The sequence below is a fragment of the Suncus etruscus genome, chromosome X (assembly GCF_024139225.1).
Source record: "Suncus etruscus isolate mSunEtr1 chromosome X, mSunEtr1.pri.cur, whole genome shotgun sequence".
In the NCBI taxonomy this organism is placed as follows: Eukaryota; Metazoa; Chordata; class Mammalia; order Eulipotyphla; family Soricidae; genus Suncus; species Suncus etruscus.
The window spans coordinates 92,301,660-92,324,426 of record NC_064868.1 but is presented as its reverse complement, the minus strand read 5'-3'; the positions used below and the strand labels follow the sequence as shown (position 1 = coordinate 92,324,426).

General features: G+C 40.7%; 1 non-coding gene and 1 pseudogene across 1 annotated transcript; both read right to left on the bottom strand.

Moving 5' to 3' along the window:
- Positions 1 to 897: 897 nt before the first annotated feature.
- LOC125999455 (BTB/POZ domain-containing adapter for CUL3-mediated RhoA degradation protein 3-like) lies at positions 898 to 1,879 on the bottom strand (annotated as a pseudogene).
- Positions 1,880 to 22,433: 20,554 nt separating this feature from the next.
- Positions 22,434 to 22,541, bottom strand: LOC126000391 (U6 spliceosomal RNA). Its single transcript, XR_007492726.1, has one exon. It is a non-coding gene; the product is annotated as a U6 spliceosomal RNA (small nuclear RNA).
- Between the last annotated feature and the right edge of the window lie 226 nt (positions 22,542 to 22,767).

The following is a 22,767-nucleotide window of genomic DNA, read 5'->3' as shown; positions in this document are numbered from 1 at the left end:
AAGTCTAGCCTCCATCACCACACTCTGGGCCATCTGGAGCAGGTATGAAGGAGCCCTGGAGGTAGGTAACCAGGCATCGTGCAGAAGGCCCTGCTCCAGTGGTCCTGAGCACACGCCTCGACACCCCTCGACAGACATGGCCACAGCGCCCACCAGCCCCACAAGAGGCTGTACCTCTCACTCTGCTCAAATTCTCTCTCGATCCACCCACCCACATGGTTAAAATCCAAGACAAGGCAGCCCTCCTCGCATTGAGCGATGGCCAGGTTTAGAGCCTCCAAGCTACTCCCATGGCAGTGTCCCTGCTGTGGGGATGGAGTCTGGGATTCCGGTTGGGACCTGGAGGGGAATCCACTCGCAGCAGCAAGGCCAATAGGACAGGGAAGGCCAAGGAGAAAATGGTGCCTGGAACCAGCAGGCGCCCCTGGAGGGCAGTGGGAAGGGGCAACTCTGCCCAGCCTGGCCCAGCCGCAGTGGCCACAGGTGAGGGCACCCCAAAGTCCCCAAGGGTCATCTGGACCCAAGTATGGGGCAGGCCTAGCACCTGGATGGTACGAGTCGGTACCTGGGGCCGGAAAGGGGGTGCAGACACTGCTGTACCCGCTGGGAAGCTATAGGACTGAACTCCAAAAGGCTCGCCAACCACCCCCAACATGCACCATCACCCACGGAGGTCGACACAGGCTTACACTGTGTCCCACCCTAGCATCCTTGTCCTGGGAGAAAGACAGGAGCCTAGCCCCACTGGAGAGCTGCTCATGTGCCTACAGACAATCCACCTTGTCAGGAAGTAGCAGAAGAACCGTTTGGCTCGTTATCAGGGTCTCTGGGGCTCCGGGTGCTGGCGAGGACCAAATGCAGTGAGGCAGGAGGCAGGAGGGTGTGGTGGGCCGGGCAAGGCAGGACCAGCTGCTCACTGGTGCAAGTGGGCCCAGTCATCGGGTCGCTTGATGTGGATCCTCCAGACCTGCTCGATCTGCTCCCACTCTGGCTCCTCATCTTCGTCATGGTCGTGGGAATGCCCAGCTGATCCGCCCGTAGCTTCCAGCAGTGTGTTATCAGGCCCTCGGCCTTCCTGGACCACATAGAGCAAAATATTCACTGTCTCCTTATAGATCCTGGCTTTCGGGAACTCAACCTTAGTCTGCTTCTTCTTGGTGGCATAGACGATGGAGGTGCAGCAGACCTCGGCGATCTAATGACCCTGGCATAAAGGAGTAGCAGCAGATCTCGTCCCCAATGATGTCCTTGATGAACAGGACCTGCCCATTGAAGCGCAGGGGCAGCTTCTCAAACAGCTCTATGTTCTTCAACATGTAGTCATCTGAGTTGCTGGTATATGCGTATTTGTTGTTACTCCTGTTGTACAGCAGCTTCATGGCCGGCTTATTTGAAGTTGCTATAAGTTTCTGCTCTACTTTGGACGAGGTGATCACGGGGACATTGCAAAAAGGCTTGTAAGTATCTTTGTTCTGTTGCAGTGCTGCCTGGCACTCTTCAACCAGGCCCTGCACCAGGTAGTACTTGGCTTCTGCCAGCAGCTCCTCAATCTCCCGGAGGCTCTCAGGCAAGGGCACAGCATCATCTGGAAGGTAGTTAAGGATGGTCCCAAAGTGCTTCCCGCATCAGTCAATGAGGATCCAGCTCTCGCTGTCCATGAGCACCTCCATGCGGCTGCTGAACTTGGCCTTGAGCATGGTGTCCTGCTTGGTGAGCATCTGCATGGTCGTGTAGTAGAGCGCCCCACCCACGTTCAGCTTCATGTACTTGGAGCTGGAGCTGGCGCCCTTGAAGGAGGTGGTGCAGGTCGCTGCTGCCGGCACCGCTGAGCTCACCACACTTTCTCCTGACATTTCTTCCATGAAAAGCCACCGATGCAGGAGCCACGAGACCGGCCAGCGAGGCAGGAAGTTCCGAGTCGGCAGAGGTGAGCCTTTTTTCCTTTTTTAAGTATAATTTCACTTGGGGCAGGAGAAATAGCATGGAGGTAGGGTGTTTGCCTTGTATGCAGTAGGATGGTGGTTCGAATCCCAGCATCCCATATTGTTCCTCGAGCCTGCCAGGTGCGATTTCTGAGAGTACAGGCAGGAGTAACCCCTGAATGCTGCCAGGTATGACCCAGAAACTAAAACATTTTTCTCACTTCCATTTATCTCCAAAGAAATATATATCAACAATGCCAATGATGTGATGCTTTAGTGAAAGTCTTTAAATACAGTAATTTATATTTAAAAGAATAAATAAAATGGTGAGTTCTAGGAAAAATACCATCAATTTTAACCCATTGTAATTATATTACATACATGATAATAAAATATTAAGTATTAATGAGAACTAAAAATCTATATGATCAACAGACAAGTACACAATTTTATTTGGACATTTTAGTATCTTTGATAGAATACAGAATCATTAAGTGTAGTAGTCCATGGTGATGGGGCGTTGGGAATGACATTTTTCTTACACATGGCTGACCTGAGATTGATCCTTGGCATAACATTCAGTCCCCCAAGCTCCTTCCAGAGTAACTAATTACTGAATGCAGATCAAGGAGTAACCCCTGAGTATTTCTGGGTTTGGCCCAAAAAGGAAAAACCAGTAAATATAAGGAAAACGTAAATAATCAACCACCTTGCCCTTATGGGCATTCATAGAACACCTGCTCAACATCATCTAAATAACATTCTTATCAGAACACGTAGAGAACATTTTCTAAAATAGAAAATTTGGGGCTCTTAATAATGTCTGGTTTTTCTTTAAACTTCTTTAAGCATCTTTAAGTAACAAAACTTTTTCTTTTCAGAAGAATTCATTTCTGAATCAATGAATAAAATAAAACTGAAAATTTCCCCAAATATTTGCAAATCAAAAATTGTCCAAAATTACTAAATCAAAAGATATGTATACACCTATGTATGTTCACTGAAGCACTGGTGTTTCTTTTGCTCTCTGAAAGTGCTGGGCGCTACTTCTGGTTCCGATAACTGGGCTGAGGCTTCCATCAAGGTTAGGCATTGGTAGCAAATCAGCTTCTCATTGAAAGTAGTTATACTTTGGTTGAAATAGAAAATGTTTTGGGGGGCCTTTTCGTCCTTTCCCTTTCTTTGTTTGGAGACCTGAGATGAAAGCAGAAAAGGACACTGGGGTGGGAAAGATACTGTGGTTGAGGGGACTAGGACTAATGGAATGGGGCAGATGCCAGGTCAGGGCAGGAGCTGAAGGGCAGGGCATTGTTGGGAAGTGGAGGTACTTAGGTTGTAACCCTGTCTCACCTTGGACCCTTGTCTGATTGAGGTTTCGAGGTATATGCCTTCCTCCTTTCTATCTCTTGGGAGCTCGAAAGTGACTGTCTCATGACTCTATATTCTCTCGGGAGATCGAAGATGCCTGGCTCATGGCACATCCTGTCTCTTGGGATTTCGAGGATGCCTGGCTCATGGCTCATCCAGTGTATCGAGAGCTCAAAGATTCCTGGCTCATTGCTCGTCCCATCTCTCAGGAGCTCGAAGATGACTGGCTCATGTCTGGTAGTCACAAAGAGCTGGTCTGACCAGCAAGAGGAGGAGGTTGCCAGAAATGGCTGAAATTAGTGGGCACAGCTTAAAGTGTACTACCTCAAACTGCCTACCTGCTCTTGGCTGGGAGTTTAGGTGCTCTGAAGCGGTGGGGCCAATAGCTAAATCTGACATTAAATGATATAGCGCCAATGAGGCAAAGGTTCCTTCACATAGATTGTGTTGTAAGTGTGGCCTTAGGTTTCCTATCATATAGCTGACGAGGTCAGAAAGAAACAGAGAAAAAGACAGAGGGAGAGAGAATAAAAGAGAGACTGAGAAAAAGACAGACTGAGAGATATAGAGAGAGGTAGAGAAACAGAGAGAAAGAAAGATAAGTTTTGTGTTTCCTTGTCGCTGTTTTCGTCTTCTAGAACTTGGATGGCTTCAGGGGAGGTCTAAGGATTTTTGATTTTCTGGTGTGCTTTTGACCTATCAAGGGTGCTCATTGTTGATGAGGATATGATCACCAGATGTTGCACCCTCGCATATTGCTTACGAAGAGGGTGAACATTTGCTTATTTGGGGTCACTCCAAGTGTTGCTCAGGATTAGTTCTGTCTCTTCTCTCCGAGATCATTCCTGGAGAGGCTCCAAGATCATATAGCGTGTTGAGTATAGAACCTGAGTTGTTCAAGAGCATGCAAGGCAAGTTCAATACGAGCTTTTTAATTGTTTCAACTAAGTTTTATATTTTGATTGTACTAAGGCACACTGTTGAACAGACATTCATAGTTGAGTTATAGACATACAATGTTCCAGCATTGATCTCACTATCAGTGTCAACTTCCTTACACCAAAGTGCCCAGGAATCTCCCCACTCTATAGTCTGCCACTACAATAAGCACACTTTTAAGTTAGATTATTGACTTTGGGGCTGGAGCAATGGCTTAGAATTAGGGTGTTTGCCGTCCATGTGGCTGACCAAGGACGGACCAGAGTTTGATCCCCCAGTGTCCCATATGGTCCCCCAAGCCAGGAAAGATTTCTGAACGCATTGTCAGGAATAACCCTTGAGAATCACTGGGAGTGATCAAAAAAATCCAAAAAAAGGTCTTGACTTTTTTATTTCCTCATTTTTTGCTTTTGGGGACAACCCAGAAGTGTTCTGGGATTACTCCTGGCTGTATGCTCAAGTATTACTCCCAGCAAGTGCAAGGCATGCACCCTCCCTGCTGTATATTTGCAATGGCCCTGCACTTCCTCTTGTTTTCAATATATTTTAATTTCTGGTTTATGTTGTTTTCTATCCCACTTCTTTACAAACTCCATTCTTTGGGGCTTACTCCTAATAGTGCTCAGAGTTCGTTCCTAGTTGTGCTTGAGTGATCATACGGTTGTTGGGATTGAGCAGCCATGCACAAATCAACTGGTTTATGAGCCATACTGGCTCTCAGGCCCTTGAAATAACTTTGGCTTGCAGGCAGTCAACTGAAAGAGACCATGTTAGTCCTATAAACTCTATCTTGGACTTTTACCTACAGTCACAGAAACGGACTCACCAGACCCTGCATATCAAACACTTGCATAAAAAGAAATATCTTTACACATGATTTCAAGGGAATATATTACAAAACAAAAATTTTCTCCAAAAATTCAGTTGTAAAGATGTTTATTTGGATTTTATTAATTACAGCAAACAAAAGGGAAAACACCAGAAGTAATATGGTTTAAAATTTCATACTTTATCATTATGTGCCGTAAATTTTAATGTGAAAGATTTGTAATTTGCTTTTACCACAATAAAATTTAAAAAATTCTAAGTAAAGGGGCTGGAGAGTTGAAAAATTATTTTGAGATTTTCCTTGCACGCACTAAGGATGGATGGCAGTTCGATCCCCCATCATCCCATATGGTCACCCAAGCCAGTGGCAATTTCTGAAAGAATAGTCAGGAGTAACCTTTGACAGTCACAGGGTGTGGCTCAGAAACCAAAAAAATATTCTTTTTAAATTATCTTTATTTAAACACCGTGATTACAAATATGATTGCAGTTGTATGATTACATGTAAAGAACACCGTCCTTCACCAGTGCAAGATTACCACCACCAATTTTCCAAATCTCCCTCCTCCCAACCCCACCCACACCTGTACTCGAGACATGCTTTTTATTTCCTTCATTCATTCACATTGTTATGATAGTTTTCAGTGTAGTTATTTCTCTAACTGCACTCATCACTCTATGTGGTGAGCTTCATGTCACGAGCTACACCTACATGGGTAACTGGGGGGAAAATAATGGTTGGGACTGAGGCAGTAAAAGATTAGAAATGAACTTTGTAGAGCAGTATCAAGGTCACAATACAAGATGAATATTATGCATATATAAACTATATGCATATAATACTATCAACATATATTGTACGTGTGAAGACACTAGCCTACAAATGGTTTTTGAAATGGAGACCAAGGAGAAAAAAATTTCCAGTGACTGTCCCAACATAAACCAGTGCTAAAATGGCCCAGCCTCCTCACAAAACGCATTCCCATTAGTGTGGGGAGAGTTAGGGGGAAAGCCTGATAACCCCTATAGTGTCCAAATGGGCCAGTGCTCAGGGAAGTCCTGAAGTCCAGGGGAGAAAGAGTGGGATGGCTGAGGGCCCGCCAAGCCTCCCAGCATTTCCACTAGAGAGAAGGCCTCCGGCATGGGGCCTCTCCAAACCACATACCTGGCAGGAGCTGGCCTCCAGAATCAAAGGCGAAATTGGAAGCGAGATATCTGCCTGCCCTCCTCCCCATGCACCTCCCCCCTAGATTACAGAGGTTGGGGGGAAGACTGAGGACCCTAAAATTCTAAGTGAGACTTTGAAAGAGTGAGTTAGATTTCTATCTGACTTATACATAAAATAATGAATCCATGCTGCACAGTGATTGAAGTTTGGGCAGTGTGTGTGCTATTATTCAGGTACTGAAAGTTATTACATAGTTCTAAAACAGCCAGGAAAACTTCTGGAACTGACTTCACAATAACCTTAACTGGGTAAGATTAATATATATTTTATTTAAACACCTTGATTACATACACGATAGAACATCACCAGTGCAACATTCCCATCACCAAAGTTCCAAGTCTCCCTCCTCCCCAACCGACCCCTGCTGTACTCTAAACAGGCTCTCCATTTCCCTCATACATTCTCATTATTAGGACAGTTCAAAATGTAGTTATTTCTCTTACTAAACTCATCACTCTTTGTGGTGAGCTTCCTGAGGTGAGCTGGAAATTCCAGCTCTTTTCTCTTTTGTGTCTGAAAATTATTATTCTAAGAATGTCTTTCATTTTTCTTAAAACCCATAGATGAGTGAGACCATTCTGTGTTTTTCCCTCTCTCTGACTTATTTCACTCAGCATAATAGATTCCGTGTACATCCATGGATAGGAAAACATTTCATGATTTCATCTCTCCTGACAGCTGCATAATATTCCATTGTGTATATGTACCACATTTTATTTTGCCATTTGTCTGTTGAAGGGCTTCTTGGTTGTTTCCAGAGTCTTGTTATGGTAAATAGAGCTGAAATCACTATAGGTGTAAGGAAGGGGGTTTTGTATTATTTTTTGTGTTCCTGGGGTATATTACTAGGAGTGGTATAGCTGGATCATATGGGAGCTCGATTTCCAGTTTTTGGAGGAATCTCCATATCGCTTTCCATAAAGGTTGAACTAGGTGGCATTCCCACCAGCAGTGGATAAGAGTTCCTTTCTCTCCACATCCCTGCCAACACGGTTTATTATCATTCTTTGTGATGTGTGCCAACATATGGGGTGTGAGGTGGTACCTCATAGTTGTTTTGATTTGCATCTTCCTGATGATTAGTGATGTGAAGCATTTTTTCATGTGTCTTTTGGCCATTTGTATTTCTTTGTCAAAGTGTCTGTCCATTTCTTCTCCCCATTTTTTGATGGGATTAGATGTTTTTTTCTTGTAAATTTCTGTCAATGCCTTGTATATTTTGGAGATTAGCCCATTGACTGATGGGTATTGGGTGAATAGTTTCTCCCATTCAGTGGGTGGCTCTTGTATCCTGGGCGCTATTTCTTTTAAGGTACAGAAGCTTCTCAGCTTAATATATTCCCGTCTGTTAATCTCTGCTTTCATTTGCGTGGAAAGTGCAGTTTCTTCCTTGAAGATGCCTGTAGTCTCAATGTCCTGGAGTGTCTTGCCTATGTGCTGTTCTATATATCCTATGGTTTTGAGTGTGATATTGAGGTCCTCAATCCATTTGTATTTTACCTTTGTAGATGATGTTAGCTGGGGGTCTAAGTTTAATGTTTTGCAAGTGGCTAGCTAGTTGTGCCAACACCACTTGTTGAAGAGGCTTTCTTTGCTCCATTTAGGATTTCTTGCTCCTTTATCAAACATTAGGTGATTGTATGTGTGGGGAATATTTTCTGAGTATTCAAGCCTATTCCTCTGACCTGAGGGCCTATCCTTATTCCAAAACCATGCTGTTTTGACAACTATTGCTTTGTAGTACTGTTTAAAGTTGGGGAAAGTAATTCCTCCCATATTCTTTTTCCCAATGATTGCTTTAGCTATTCTAGGGTGCTTAGTGTTCCAAATGAATTTCAAAAGTGCCTGATCCACTTCTTTGAAGATGTCATGGGTATCTTTAGAGAGATCGCATTAAATCTGTACAAAGTTTTGGGGAGTATTGCCATTTTAATGATGTTAATCCTGCCAATCCATGAGTAGGGTATGTGTTTCCATTTCTGCGTGTCCTCTCTTATTTGTTGGAGCAGAGTTTTATAGTTTTCTTTGTATAGGTCCTTCACATTTTTAGTCAAGTTGATTCCAAGATATTTGAGTTTGTGTGGCATTATTGTGAATGGGGTTGTTTTCTTAATGTCCATTTCTTCCTTATTACTATTGGTATATAGAAAGGCCATTGATTTTTGTGTGTTAATTTTGTAGCCTGCCACCCTGCTTTATGAGTCTATTGTTTCTAGAAGATTTTTCGTAGAGACTTTAGGGTTTTCTAGGTAGAGTATCATGTCATCTGCTCTCTCCTCTGGGAGAAATTTAATGTGAATTAATTGTGATGTATCTGTAATTAAAACTTCTCTCATTTTAATATATAGCCACTCCTAGAAATTATGAAGAATTACTCTTGGCTCTGCACTCAGAAATTACCCCCAGTGTTACTCAACAGATTATATGAGATGCCCTGTATCCAACCAAGATAGGCCTTGTGCAAGGCTAGAACATCCCCAGGATACTACTGCTCTGAACCTGTACTTAAAAATATTGTATCAATATTGCAGGGCTGGAAAGGTAGCATGTAAGGTGCTTGCCTTGTGTAAGGCCAACCCATGTTCAATTCCTCTCAGAATTTCCTGAGCTCAGAGGCAGGAGATGGCCCTGAATTAATCAGGGTGTACCATAAGAATGACAGAAAGTTAGGGAAGAAGAAATGAAGTAGGAAGAAAAAGAGAGAGAAAAATACTTTAGGCATATTGTAATAACAATTTGTATGGCATGAATGAAGGGAAGGTACTTGGATGAGTTAACTTGTAGTTGATAAAACTTGGTCTCTTTCTCCTTAGCTCTGGAAAAACTGGTGACTCTGTTGTGGAGCTACCTTAGTTCAGAGTCTATTGCCTTACCTCGTTGTCCCAGCACCACCAAGACTTGCCCCAATCTCCTCGAAAACTAATTCAGACACCTCCTCCAAGAAACCTCCCTTAATCCTCTCCTGCAAGACCTGCCCAAACTATTCAGGACCTCACCACCCTCCTCCAAATCTCAACACCACTCCACCAACACTCCAGAATCCTCCTCCAAACCTCCCCTAGCCTCCTCTAGAGCATCACAGATTCCTCACAAGTGGCAAATTTTCCACCCAAACATTCGTAACCCATCCAAAATATAACAATATCCATCTAAACTTTCCCCAAATTCCTCCCAAACTACTGTAATTTAGTAAAAATTAGTCCAAATCTTCCCAAACTTGCCCAGACTACTCCAAGACACCCACTCTCAACTTCAAAATCTCCCACTCTCCTCCCCTAAATGATTCCTTTACACAAGACCTCAAATCCACCTACAAAACTTACCAATTCTCATTCAGAAATGGTCCCTTTTTCCAAGAACTCCCACCTCCTCAGAAACTCCCCATTTATCACTCAAACTTCCAGACCCTCTCCCCAAACCTGCTCTGCTTAAAGAAGAATCAGACCCCTCTCCAAAATTTCCCTACCCTCCTCCAACACCAGCCCTTCTTTCCCAAGGCCTCCACTTCTCCTCTTTTACCTCTGCACATACCTCCCAAGACTCTGTATGTCCTCCAAAACCTGCACTCTATCCTCCAAGATCGACTCAACCCTCTTCTGTTTTACTCCAATACCAGTACCTAAACCTCATATTCTCCTATTAAATATTAGTACAACCCCCACATAACTCTGCTCACATCCAAAATCTGCCTCTTTTCTTTGATGATCTTATGAAAGCCATATTCTTCCTCCATACTCATGCTCCAAATCCAGCCCTTCTTCCCCACAACCTCCCTAGCAACCTCCACAATTTCCTGAGATACCTTCTAAACCTTCATACATGCCTATAAAACTTGCCCTCCTTCGCACAAAGCTACACCAACCCTCCAAAGCATCCCCCTTATCTTCCCAATGACCACTAAGCTCCTCAAAACACTACACTAGACCCAGCAGGATCCTCAAAAAGCTCCTCAGATACATCCCCAACCACAAAAACCTACTCTCCTACCCCTAACCAGCAAACTATCCCCCAAAACCTTGGCACAAAGCTCCCAAACCTGAACCTTCCTTCAACAGACCATCCTGAAGACACTCTGCAGTTCTGAAAAACATGTTCTACTCCTCTCAGACCTCACTTCTGTCCTCCAAAACCTGCTGTCCTTCCTTAAAGACCTCCACATCCTTCCAAACCTGTCATAAACACAAGACTTAGCACTAAAACCAAACAAAGCAGCTCTCAAGCCTCTGCACCTCCTCCAGACCTGCCTCTTTTCCCTCAACACATGCAGACAATCCTGCAAAAACTCTTTGCATGTTTCCCAAACCTCTGTAACCTCCGCTAAAACCTGCAGTTCTTCCCCAGATCTCTCCCACTCTCCAAAATCCCTCAGACACCGCCCAATGCTATGTAGCCTTAAAAGAGGCCCACTGTACAATAAAGCTATGCCCTTTTCCAAACCTGCCCAACTTTCCAGCAAGACGTCAATTCTATACACGAAAACATTAACTCATTCTTCTAAGTCTACAGCCCTCCTTCCAAAAACCCTGCATATCTCCCAAACCTCAGTACCCTCCTGCAAAACCTACCCTCCCAACCCCTAGATCTCCCCACCATTCTACAAAACATTTCTTCCTTCAATTCTCTTTTCCTTTCTCCTTCTCTCCTTCTCCCTTCTCTCACCCCAAACCTTTCTTCTCTCATCAACAAATAATTCCTTTGTCTTCTCTCCTCACACTTATTGCTGGGGTCGAAAATAAAACAGACAGATTTGTAATTCATCATAATTTATTTACTCCCCTGGTATCTTTCTAGGCTAGGGATCCAGGCATGGCTTGAGCGTGGTGGAGGATTATCACAGAAAGTGCTGCCAAGACTATGGATGACAAAGCGGTTGTTGTACTAAGGCATTCCCCACTCACTCACTCATTCCCTCACTCATTCCCTCACTCACTCACTCACTCACTCACTCACTCACTCACTCACTCACTGAGGGCTTTCTGAGCAGATTTCTTGATTCTGTCCTCCAGCATAGCTAACGCAGCAAGCCCTATTATTTGAGAAATGCCCTCCCTATTGGGCCCATTTCCCTCACTGGTACTGACATTATGCACAGCATCTGGATGTAAATTGCTGGCCAAACCAGTGGGGCTGGGCCCCATGGCATCCTTAACAGATAGGTTATTGTGTTTGGCCCTGGATTCAGCACCTTTGCTGACAGCTTCAGTATTAAGTAGAGGGGGAAATCTCTCAGGCGGCATCATCTTCCTTCTTTTTGCACCTGTTCTGTCCTCTGGGCACTCGGGTACCCCTTTGTGCTTTCTCCTTTGGTTTTCATGGCAGATAGGCTGGTCGTCTCTTCGGAAGTTGACGTTTTTGTAGACCTGCAAAAATTGAAGGAAGAGGAGCATATTCCTCCCCATGGTCCCCAACCTCCCAGCAAAGACCTTGTTTGCCAGGGAGTTGGAGATTTCCAAGCATTACCTGGGTAGCTGGGGAAAGTGGTGCAGGGTCTGAACTCTGGGCCTCAGAGGCAGCCAGGCATGGCCCCCCACATTGCCCTGGGCCATAAGCAAATCTCCCTAGAAGTGAATTTTCTCCTTAGAATTTTAAACTGTTTCGTTTCATTGATTTTTGACAACTTAACCACTCCCCGTAGCGATTAAATTAGCATCATATCATAGTAGAAAAATAGAATAATTATAACAAAGTTATTATATTTACATTAATGTCATATAGTATTATATTTGTATATTAAAATATTTATATATTAATTATAAAATCAAATTAATTATATAAAATAGCATAGTATATACAATTTTATAAAATATATTGACATCTACAATATCTATATTAATTATCTTATAATTAATTTTATTTAGTAAATATTTTAATATTAAATATTGATCGATATATGTTAGTGTAAAGCATTATATCTCTTATCTACAATCAACTTATATGTATAAGTTACATAAATGTATATTAGAAAAATTACACATAGACAGTTTTAATATATGATCATGTTAACACATATATAACAGTTACTACATTACATTGCATATAATTAAATATACTATAATATGTAAAATAGCGTTATACACAGAATATTATAGACCATAATAATTTGAATACCTTTAATTAGATAATTAAATAAATTAGACATTACATAATTTTAAATATAATGTTAATATTATTTTATTAATAGATTTAAATGAATAGCATTACATTAAATTTACTTTTGTATGTTTTTACATATTCAATTATTTATTAAAATACTTTTAATTATTAATAAAATGTATTAAATTAATTGAATTATAATTCAATTAATAATATACTATATTCGGATTATAATAATATATTAATATATTCTATATGATTTTTATATATTGATATATCAAATATAATTACTTAATTGAACTATAGTATGCAAAATAAAATTATATTAACTATGCTCTCTAATATAATTACATTAATTATATCTCATTAATGTTTATATTGTAGAAACTACGAATATATTTAATATGCTTAGTGTTATTGTAATGCCATTGTATATACTTAAATCTATATTTCATGCAGTTTACTACTAATCATATCTAATAATTTAAATACTACACCAGCACTGTGCATGAATAATTACTATGAATTATTAATTTAATAATAGTACATGCAATAGAACCTTATATATTATTGTATTTGACTTAAAATTTTAATTAATAAAATTCAATTAAAGTTAAAATCACAAATTTTATGTATTTCATTATTTGTTTGAATTATTCATGTTTAGGTAAGTACAGGCAACTAGAAAATAAAGACTAAGCAAAACAATGTGGAAACAAGAATGCAATGAAACCATAGAATTCTAATCGTACATGATTGAAACCCAAACACAATCATGTATGTAAAAAAGGTGTTTAAATAAAAAATATTAAAAAAAAAGAATCTTAATAAATAATAATGAAATTTAAAAACATTACTTCTTCTTTTTCTTTTTCTTACCAAACCCATTACCTCTTCACCTCCCAAAAAAATCTGTATCGCTCAGTTGGAGATAAGGTGTACATCAATATAACATTTTGACAATTAAAAAAAAATCTACTCTTTAAAAGTTGAAAAGCCGTTTGTTGGTGTCTACTCTTTTAAGGCAGCTATTTTCTCCTTCAATGGATTTCTCAGCTGAAACAGTGCCCCTTGTATACAAATAAATACATTTCAAAATGACTATGGCAATGCATTAGGACACAGCTTTCATTTAATTGCAAAACTGTTATTTTGGACCCATAGCTCACTGTATTTCAAAGCCTTTAGTGTGGCATTAGTTGGTGACAGCGATCCCCAGAAATTGTGGCACAGCTCTGAATCCACTTCTGGACTCAACCCCACATAAAGCCACCTCTTACTCACACAAGTAATCTTCAACCATTATCTACAAACCCTAAGCATATACCATTTAAAGGAATGGCAATGTCCGGGCCAATCGTGATGTTAGAGCATTATCACTGTTAGAGCAAATACGATCAAACTATAACAGCTGTTGGGCCTTTCTGATTTGGTTGCTCCCGCACCTCCACTCCCTTGAACCTCTTTGCTCTAAAAGAATCCCTGAATAGGGCCACCAGTGACAGAAGAGGGGGTAAGAAAGTATTGGTCTTTACCATCACTCGGTTGCCAGGGGTGCTGAGGCACGAGCTGGTTAAATGCATTTTGCAAAATCCATGAAGGTTCATGAGGCGGAAGAACGTCTTCAGGCTGTCACTTTCGAAGATGCTGTCACATTCTCTTCTATCAAGGACTTCAGTCTGAAATTGGTTTAACTGAATGATAATGGAAAGTCCATCTCTACTCCAGTAGATGGACTCAAAAGATTCATCTTCTACAATTATCCTTAGTCTGAGGAGAAACGGAAGACCAAGAATTGCATTGTTTTCTGTCTTGTCAGCAGCTGGGTTTAGATCTTGCTGTACAGGATGCTCTACAGGTTTCGAATCTTCCTGTGTTTTTTCATCTATATCTGCATCTTTAGCGGTGGGCCATTCTGAAGTGCAGGGCTCGTTTTCAGAGCTGGACTCCTCTTCAGAGCCAGAATCTCCTTCCTCAATGAAATCTTCACCAGCTGGATCTACTTCATGCTCTTCCAGAGCATCAGGTGGTAATGTTTTTTCTTCAAAACCAGTATCTGGCTTCAAAGGTTTGCTGCCATTGTTATCCCACACCTCCTGGGTATCCTCAGGAGGATGTAGGAGTGAATGAGCAGGCTGCTCATTTGCTGACTCTGCTTCACAGCAAGGGAGCCGCTCAGCTTGGTCCCCGTACTCACTACTACTATCCAATGGACTCGCCATTGTGTTAGTCTAGACCAGGGGCATTTTTACCCTAAGGCTCAGCATAATATCCATGGCTTAAGCCTTGATGGTCCAGTGTCCAGCGGCTCAAGATTCTAGTTTCTGTTGTGGGGGCAACCAGTGGTTTATGTCATTGCATCTTTAGTTGTAACACCTGACTTCATAAAGGGTCTCTCGGCCAGCCAGGACAGGAGGACCTGGCCAAGTGTGGAGGAGCTAAGGTACCTCCATTTACTGAGTCTTCCTTTTGCACTTTGAACAAGTCTGCTTTGTGGCCACAGAGAGGCTTTTGAACTTAGACATAAATTAGCACTTCTCTATGACATGTACAGCCCGAATAGGATTTCATGCAGAATATTTCATTGTACCTCCCTCTCTTTTCCTTCATGTTAGACATTTCCTTCCTATATGTTGTAGTGCTCTGTTCTCTTTCACTTCCCCAGCAACAAAGTGGTAGGCCCCTACAGAAAAATCACAATCATATTCTTTATTTTGCCTTTGGAGATATTTTTTATTCTTTTTTATTTAAACACCTTGATTACATACATGATTGTGTTTGGGTTTCAGTCATGTAAAGAACACCACCCATCACCAGTGCAACATTCCCATCACCAATGTCCCAAGTCTCCCTCCTCCCCACCGACCCCCACCTGTACTCTAAACATGCTCTCCATTTCCCTCATTCATTCTCATTATTAGGAAAGTTCAAAATGTAGTTATTTATCTAACTAAACTCATCACTCTTTGTGGTGAGCTTCCTGTGGTGAGCTGGAACTTCCAGCTCTTTTCTCTTTTGTGTCTGAAAATTATTATTGCAAGAATGTCTTTCATTTTTCTTAAAACTCATAGATGAGTGAGACCATTCTGCGTTTTTCTCTATCTCTCTGACTTATTTCACTCAGCATAATAGATTCCGTGTACATCCATGTATAGGAAAATTTCATGACTTCATCTCTCCTAACATCTGCATAATATTCCATTGTGTATATGTACCACAGTTTCTTTAGACATTCGTCTGTTGAAGGGCATCTTGGTTGTTTCCAGAGTCTTGCTATGGTAAATAGTGCTGCAATGAATATAGGTATAAGTAAGGGGTTTTTGTACTGTATTTTTGTGTTCCTAGGGTATATTCCTAGGAGTGGTATAGCTGGATCATATGGGAGCTCGATTTCCAGTTTTTGGAGGAATCTCCATATCGCTTTCCTTAAAGATTGAACTAGACGGCATTCCCACCAGCAGTGGATAAGAGTTCCTTTCTCTCCACATCCCCGCCAACACTGTTTATTCTCATTCTTTGTGATGTGTGCCATTCTCTGTGGTGTGAGGTGGTATCTCATCGTTGTTTAGATTTGCATCTCCCTGATGATTAGTGATGTTGAGCACTTTTTCATGTGTCTTTTGGCCATTTGTATTTTTTCTTTGTCAAAGTGACTGTTCATTTCTTCTCCCCATTTTTTGATGGGATTAGATGTTTTTTTCTTGTAAAGTTCAGTCAGTGCCTTGTATATTTTGGATATTAGCCCCTTATCTGATGGGTATTGGGTGAATAGTTTCTCCCACTCATTGGGTGGCTCTTGTATCCTGGGCACTATTTCCTTTGAGGTGCAGAAGCTTATGAGCTTAATATATTCCCATCTGTTAATCTCTGCTTTCACTTGCACGGAGAGTGCAGTTTCCTCCTTAAGGTGCCTGTAATGTCTTGCCTATGTGCTGTTCTATATATCTTATGGTTTGGGGGCTGATATCGAGGTCTTTAATCCATTTGGATTTTACCTTCGTACATGATGTTAGCTGGGGGTCTAAGTTCAATTTTTTGCAAGTGGCTATCCAATTGTGCCAACACCACTTGTTGAAGAGGCTTTCCCTGCTCCATTTAGGGTTTCCTGCTCCTTTATCAAAAATTAGGTGACTGTATGTCTGGGGAACATTTTCTGAATATTCAAGCCTATTCCACTGATCTGAGGGCCTGTCCTTATTTTAATACCATGCTGTTTTGATAACTATTGCTTTGTTTTTCCCAATGATTGCTTTAGCTATTCGAGGGTGTTTATTGTTCCAAATGAATTTCAAAAGTGCCTGATCCACTTCTTTGAAGAATGTCATGGGTATCTTTAGAGGGATAGCATTAAATCTTTATAATGCCTTGGGGAGTATTGCCATTTTGATGATGTTAATCCTGCCAATCCACGAGCAGGGTATGCGTTTTAATTTCCGCATGTCCTCTCTTATTTCTTGGAGCAGAGTTTTATAGTTTTCTTTGTATAGGTCCTTCACATTTATAGTCAATTTGATTCCAAGATATTTGAGTTTGTGTGGCACTATTGTGAATGGGGTTGTTTTCGTCTTCCTTATAACTATTGGTGTATAGAAATGCCATTAATTTTTGTGTGTTAATTTTGTAGCCTGCCACCTTGCTATATGAGTCTATTGTTTATAGAAGCTTTTTGGTAGAGTCTTTAGGGTTTTCTAAGTAGAGTATCATGTCATCTGCAAACAGTGAGAGCTTGACTTCTTCCTTTCCTATCTGGATTATCTTGATATCTTTTTCTTCCCTAATCGCTATAGCAAGTACTTCCCGTGCTATGTTGAATAGGAGTGGTGAGAGAGGACAGCCTTGTCCTAAATGTCTGTCTTGTGGCAGAATTTAGAGGGAAGTCTTTTATTTTTTCTCCATTGAGAATAATAGTTGCCATTGGCTTGTGGTAGATGGCCTTAGCTATATTGAAAAAGGTTCCTTCCATTCTCATCTTGCTGAGAGTTTTGATCAAAAATGGGTGTTGGAACTTATCAAATGCTTTCTCTGCATCTATTGATATGATCATGTGCTTTTTATTTTTCTTGTTGTTGATGTTGTGTGTTATGTTGATAGATTTACGGATGTTAAACCATCCTTGCATTCCTGGGATGAAACCTACTTGATCGTAGTAGATGATCTTCTTAATGAGGCATTCAATCCTATTTGCCAGAATTTTGTTGAGGATCTTTGCATCTGCATTCATCAGCGATATTGGTCTGTAATTTTCTTTTTTGTAGCATCTCTGTCTGGTTTAGGTATCAAGGTGATGTTGGCTTCATAAAAGCTATTTGGAAGTGTTTCCATTTGTTCAATTTCATGAAAGAGTCTTGTCAGGATTGGTAGTAGTTCCTCTTGGAAAGTTTGAAAGAATTCATTAGTGAATCCATCTGGGCCTGGGCTTTTATTTTTCGGCAGACCTTTGATTACCGTTTTAATTTCATCAATGGTGATGGCGGTGTTTAGATATGCTACATCTTCTTCCTTCAACCGTGGAAGATTATAAGAGTCCAAGAATTTATCCATTTCTTCCAGGTTCTCATTTTTAGTGGCGTAGCGTTTCTCAAAGTAGTTTCTGATTACCATTTGAATCTCTGTCATATCAGTAGTGATCACTCCTTTTTCATTCCTAATATGAGTTATCAAGTTTCTCTCTCTCTTTCTTTGTTAGGTTTGCCAGTGGTCTATCAATCTTGTTTATTTTTTCAAAGAACCAACTTCTGCTTTCTTTGATCTTTCTAATTGTTTTTTGGGGTTTCCACTTCATTGATTTCTACTCTCAGCTTTGTTATTTCCTTCTGTCTTCCTATTCTTGGGTCCTTTTGTTGAGCACTTTCTAGTTCTATTAGCTGTGTCATTAAGCTACTCATGTAAGCTCCTTCTTCCTTCCTGATGTGTGCTTGCAAAGCTATAAATTTTCCTCTCAGTACTGCTATTGCTGTGTCCCATAAGTTCTGATAGTTTGTGTCTTTATTGTCATTTGTTTCCAGGAACCTTTTGATTTCCTCCTTGATTTCATCTCAGACCCACTGTTTATTGAGTATGAGGCTGTTTAACTTCCAGGTGTTAAGGTTTTTCTTCTGAGTCCCTTTGGAGTTCACAAATAATTTCAGAGCCTTGTGGTCAGCGAAGTAGTCTGCAAAATTTCTATCCTCTTGATATTTTGGAGGTATGTTTTATGTGCCAGCATGTAGTCTATCCTGGAGAATGTCCCATGTACATTGGCGAAGAATGTGTATCCAGGTTTCTGGGGATGGAGTGTCCTATATATATCCACTAGGCCTCTTTCTTCCATTTCTCTCCTCAGGTCTAGTATATTCTTGTTGGGTTTCAGTCTGGTTGACCTATCCAGTGTTGACAAATCCGTGTTAAGGTCCCCCACAATTATTGTGTTGTTATTGATATTATTTTTCAGATTTGTCAACAGTTGTATTAAATATTTTTCTGGCCCCTCATTCGGTGCATATATGTTTAGGAGAGTTATTTCTTCCTGCTCTACATACCCCTTGATTAATATAAAATGTCCATCTTTGTCCCTTACAACCTTCCTGAGTATAAAGTTTGCATTATCTGATATTAGTATGGCCACTCCAGCTTTTTTATGGGTGTTGTTTGCTTGGATACTTTTTCTCCAGCCTTTTATTTTCAGTCTATTTTTGTTCTGACTATTCAGGTGCGTTTCTTGTAGGCAGCAGAAGGTTGGATTGAGTTTTTTGATCCATTTAGCCACTCTGTGTCTCTTAACTGGTGCATTTAGTCCATTGACGTTGAGAGAAAGAATTGTCCTGGGATTTAATGCCATCTTTATATTGAAATTTGGTGTGTCTTTTGGTTAGTCTTGTCTTAAATTAGGTCTTTCAGTTTTTCTTTTAAGACTGGTTTTGTGTCTGTAAAGTTTCTGAGCTGCTTTTTGTCTGTGAAACCATGTATTCTTCCGTCAAACCGGAAAGTGAGTTTTGCTGGGTATAGTATTCTGGGTGAAGCATTCATTTCATTCAGTCTTGTCACAATATCCCACCACTGCTTTCTGGCCTTGAGGGTTTCTGGTGACAGGTCTGCTGTAAATCTCAAGGATGCTTGCTTGAACGTAATTTCCCCTTTTGATCTTGCTGTTTTCAGAATTCTGTCTCTATCTGTGGGATTTGTCATTGTGACTAGGATGTGTCTTCGGGTGGTTTTTCTGGGGTCCTTTTGGTTGGTACTCATCGAGCATGCAGGATTTGATCACATATATTCTTTAGCTCTGGAAGTTTCTCTTTAATGATGTTCTTGACCATAGATTCTTCCTGGAAATTTTCTTCCTGGATCTCTGGGACTCCAATGATTCTTAAGTTGTTTCTGTTGATCTTATCATAGACTTCTATTTTCATCTGTTCCGATTCTTTGACTAATTTTTCCATTGTCTGCACATTTGCTTTAAGTTTTTTTTCCAATCTCTCCTGCTGTATGGAATTGTTATTTATCTCATCTTCCACAGCACCAAGTCTATTCTCAGATTCTGATACCCTGTCCCAGAGCTTATCCATTTTGTCATTCACTTCATTTACTGACTTTTTCAGGCCTCTTAGTTGATATGTTATTTCAGTTTGGAATTTTGTGATTTGTGTTTTCATATTTTCTTGGTTCTTATTAGTGTTCTGTTCAACTCGATCCATGGTTTCTTTGAGTTCTTTGAGCATCTTCCATATTGCTAGTCTAAAGTCCTTATCTGAGAGGTTGATTAGTAGGTTGGTCATTATCTGGTCATCAGAATTGTCATCTTCATTCTCTATGTCTGATGCTGGCCTGCGTTGTTTCCCCATTGTCACACTTGTATTGTGGGTTTTTCTACGTGTTGTTGTGGTATTCATTGGCTATATGATGCAGGCAGCACACTCCTCTGGCTCCGCCCTTTCTGGATGGGCTGACTTGCCTCTAAGGGAGGGGAGTCCTCCATGGATGAAGCCTCACACTGTATCAAATCTTAGGCCCGAGCATGCAACAGAGAAGACAGTCCGGAGAGAAATGCTTGCTTCTGTGATATAGCACAGTTCTTAGTGTGATTTTTTCTTCTTGTTGCGATGGTGTTCTTTTCTTAGAAAGAGCGCACGGCCACCTAGCCAAGCTTAGCGGCCGTGTTCTGCTGGAGCCTCTTTTGCCCCACTCCCAAGAGTTTCATGCAAGAGGACAGTAGACAGACATTTACAGGTAGACCTCACAGTTTTTCACAGTTGGGCCCCACTGGGCAGGCGTAGATTCGTGGATTTTCTCTGCCTGATGTCCCAAACAGTGGACATGGCTTCTGCAAAAGCCTGCCGATTTTTATGTTCTGGAGTCCCGCCCTGGAAATGGCCTCTGGGAGAGCAAGTTTTCTGGAGCCTCTTTTTCCCCACTCCCAAGAGTTTCACGCAAGAGGACAGTAGACAGACATTTACAGGTAGACCTCACAGTTTTTCACAGTTGGGCCCAACTGGACAGGGATAGATTCATGGATTTTCCCCACCTGATGTCCCAAACAGGGGACACGGCTTCTGCAAAAGCCTGCCGGTTTTTATGTTCTCTTTGGAGATTTTTTATTGCACTATGATGCATCCTTAAATTGCACATATGAGTGAGATTATTTTGTATTGTATCCTTCCCTCTGGCTAACTTTACTTAGCATGGCACTTGACAGATACGTCCATAGAGCAGCCAACACTATGCTTTTTGCTTTTGTTGAAAAAATAATAATCCATGCTGCAGAAAGACCACTCATCTGTTGTTGCACACGTGGGTTCTCTGCAGATTTGGGCTACTAAGGATAGTACTGCAAGAAACACAAGAGTAAAAAAAAAAAAAAAAGAAACACAAGAGTAAAACAAATTTTCACCATTGTGTTCCGGGATCCTTGAGGTATATGCCAAAATATAGAAAGGCAGTTCAAATGGGAACGTAATACCTAGTTTGCTGAGGAATGTCTGTATTGATTTGCAGAAAGACTGGATCAATATATTCACAACAGTAGTGTAGAAAGGTTTCTTTTCCACCACACTCACAACAACACTCTTTGCTTATATTCTTTTCATGGAACAGACAGGACCAATCCCAGGTCTCAGATAGAATAATTGAGATTACCCAGCACTGAGGTGAGAGAGTTATGAGAGAAGAGGTAGATTTGAAATGACAGGGAAAAAGGGGTGGGGGTCTTGTCACTTAGACTTGGTGGAGTACAGTACCACTATACATCAATACTATAAACTTAAGAGAAAGGAAATAATAGAACCTCCAAAAGAGGCAGTTGGGTCAAGGATGGAGCTGAAACTTGACACATTATTTCAAGGAATTGAACACTGTTGAAGGAATTGCTATAATATCGGATGCCTGATAATTAATCATGAATTAGCTTTTAAATATTTGAAGAATTTTAGGTTCAAGTAAATAGAAAATAATAGTCTCCAGGTCTGCATTTGTTCAGATCCACAATCACACTCTTTTCTTGAACGAGATGTAAACCAAGACATGACAAATCATAGACACAATAGCCACACAGCTGAAAGCTAGCAATCTCAAGAGGAGAGAGTGAACCAAGGCCCACCCTGCCAAAGCAATGCCAGCTATACCTATAAACCATAATAATCATTTTGACAGTGGCCCAGCTTCGTCAATAATCCACAAGTCTTTGTGGCAATGCCTAACTGACCTAATCACTACTTATGCCAGTATTTGGGCTGATAGCACAAGTCATTATTGGAGTGAGTGCAGGGAACCACCAAAACCCTACTTTCTCCTACTTTTAGTAGGCCTGACATATGAAACCATGCCCTACAAAGGCCTTCAGATCAGTAATAGTGATTGAACTTCACAAAAAACTCTAAATTTTAAAATGTTTTTATCCCCGTAGAAACACACCAGTTTAGATGCAATATTTATAGAAAGAAACCTAATGTTCAGAAATAAAAGGTAACAGAATGATCAATAGGTGCAACAAGAACTTACTAAAACTTCTGACAATAACTGGATGACTCCTTTTGAGATAATTTTTATATGTTAGATTACCACTGTATATTTTTATTTATCATTCTCTTTAATTTCCTTTCCTCACAAATTTGCATGTCATCCTTTCACACAGGCCATGCTAAACTTCTCTGTATTGTTCCAATTTTGAGAATATATGCTGCCAAAGCGAGCACTCTATTTTCTTTTTAAAGAGTATTTTCACTTCCTTTTATCTCCAAACAAATGTATTTCCACAATTCCAATAATGTGGTATTTTAAAGAAAGACTTTATATAGAATAATTTATATTTAAAAGAAAAATAGAATGGTGATCTTTAGGAAAACTACCATCAAATTTAACGCATTGCAGCTTCTTCTGAGGAAACTGAGGACCTGAAGGGAACCATGTCCTGTGCTTCTC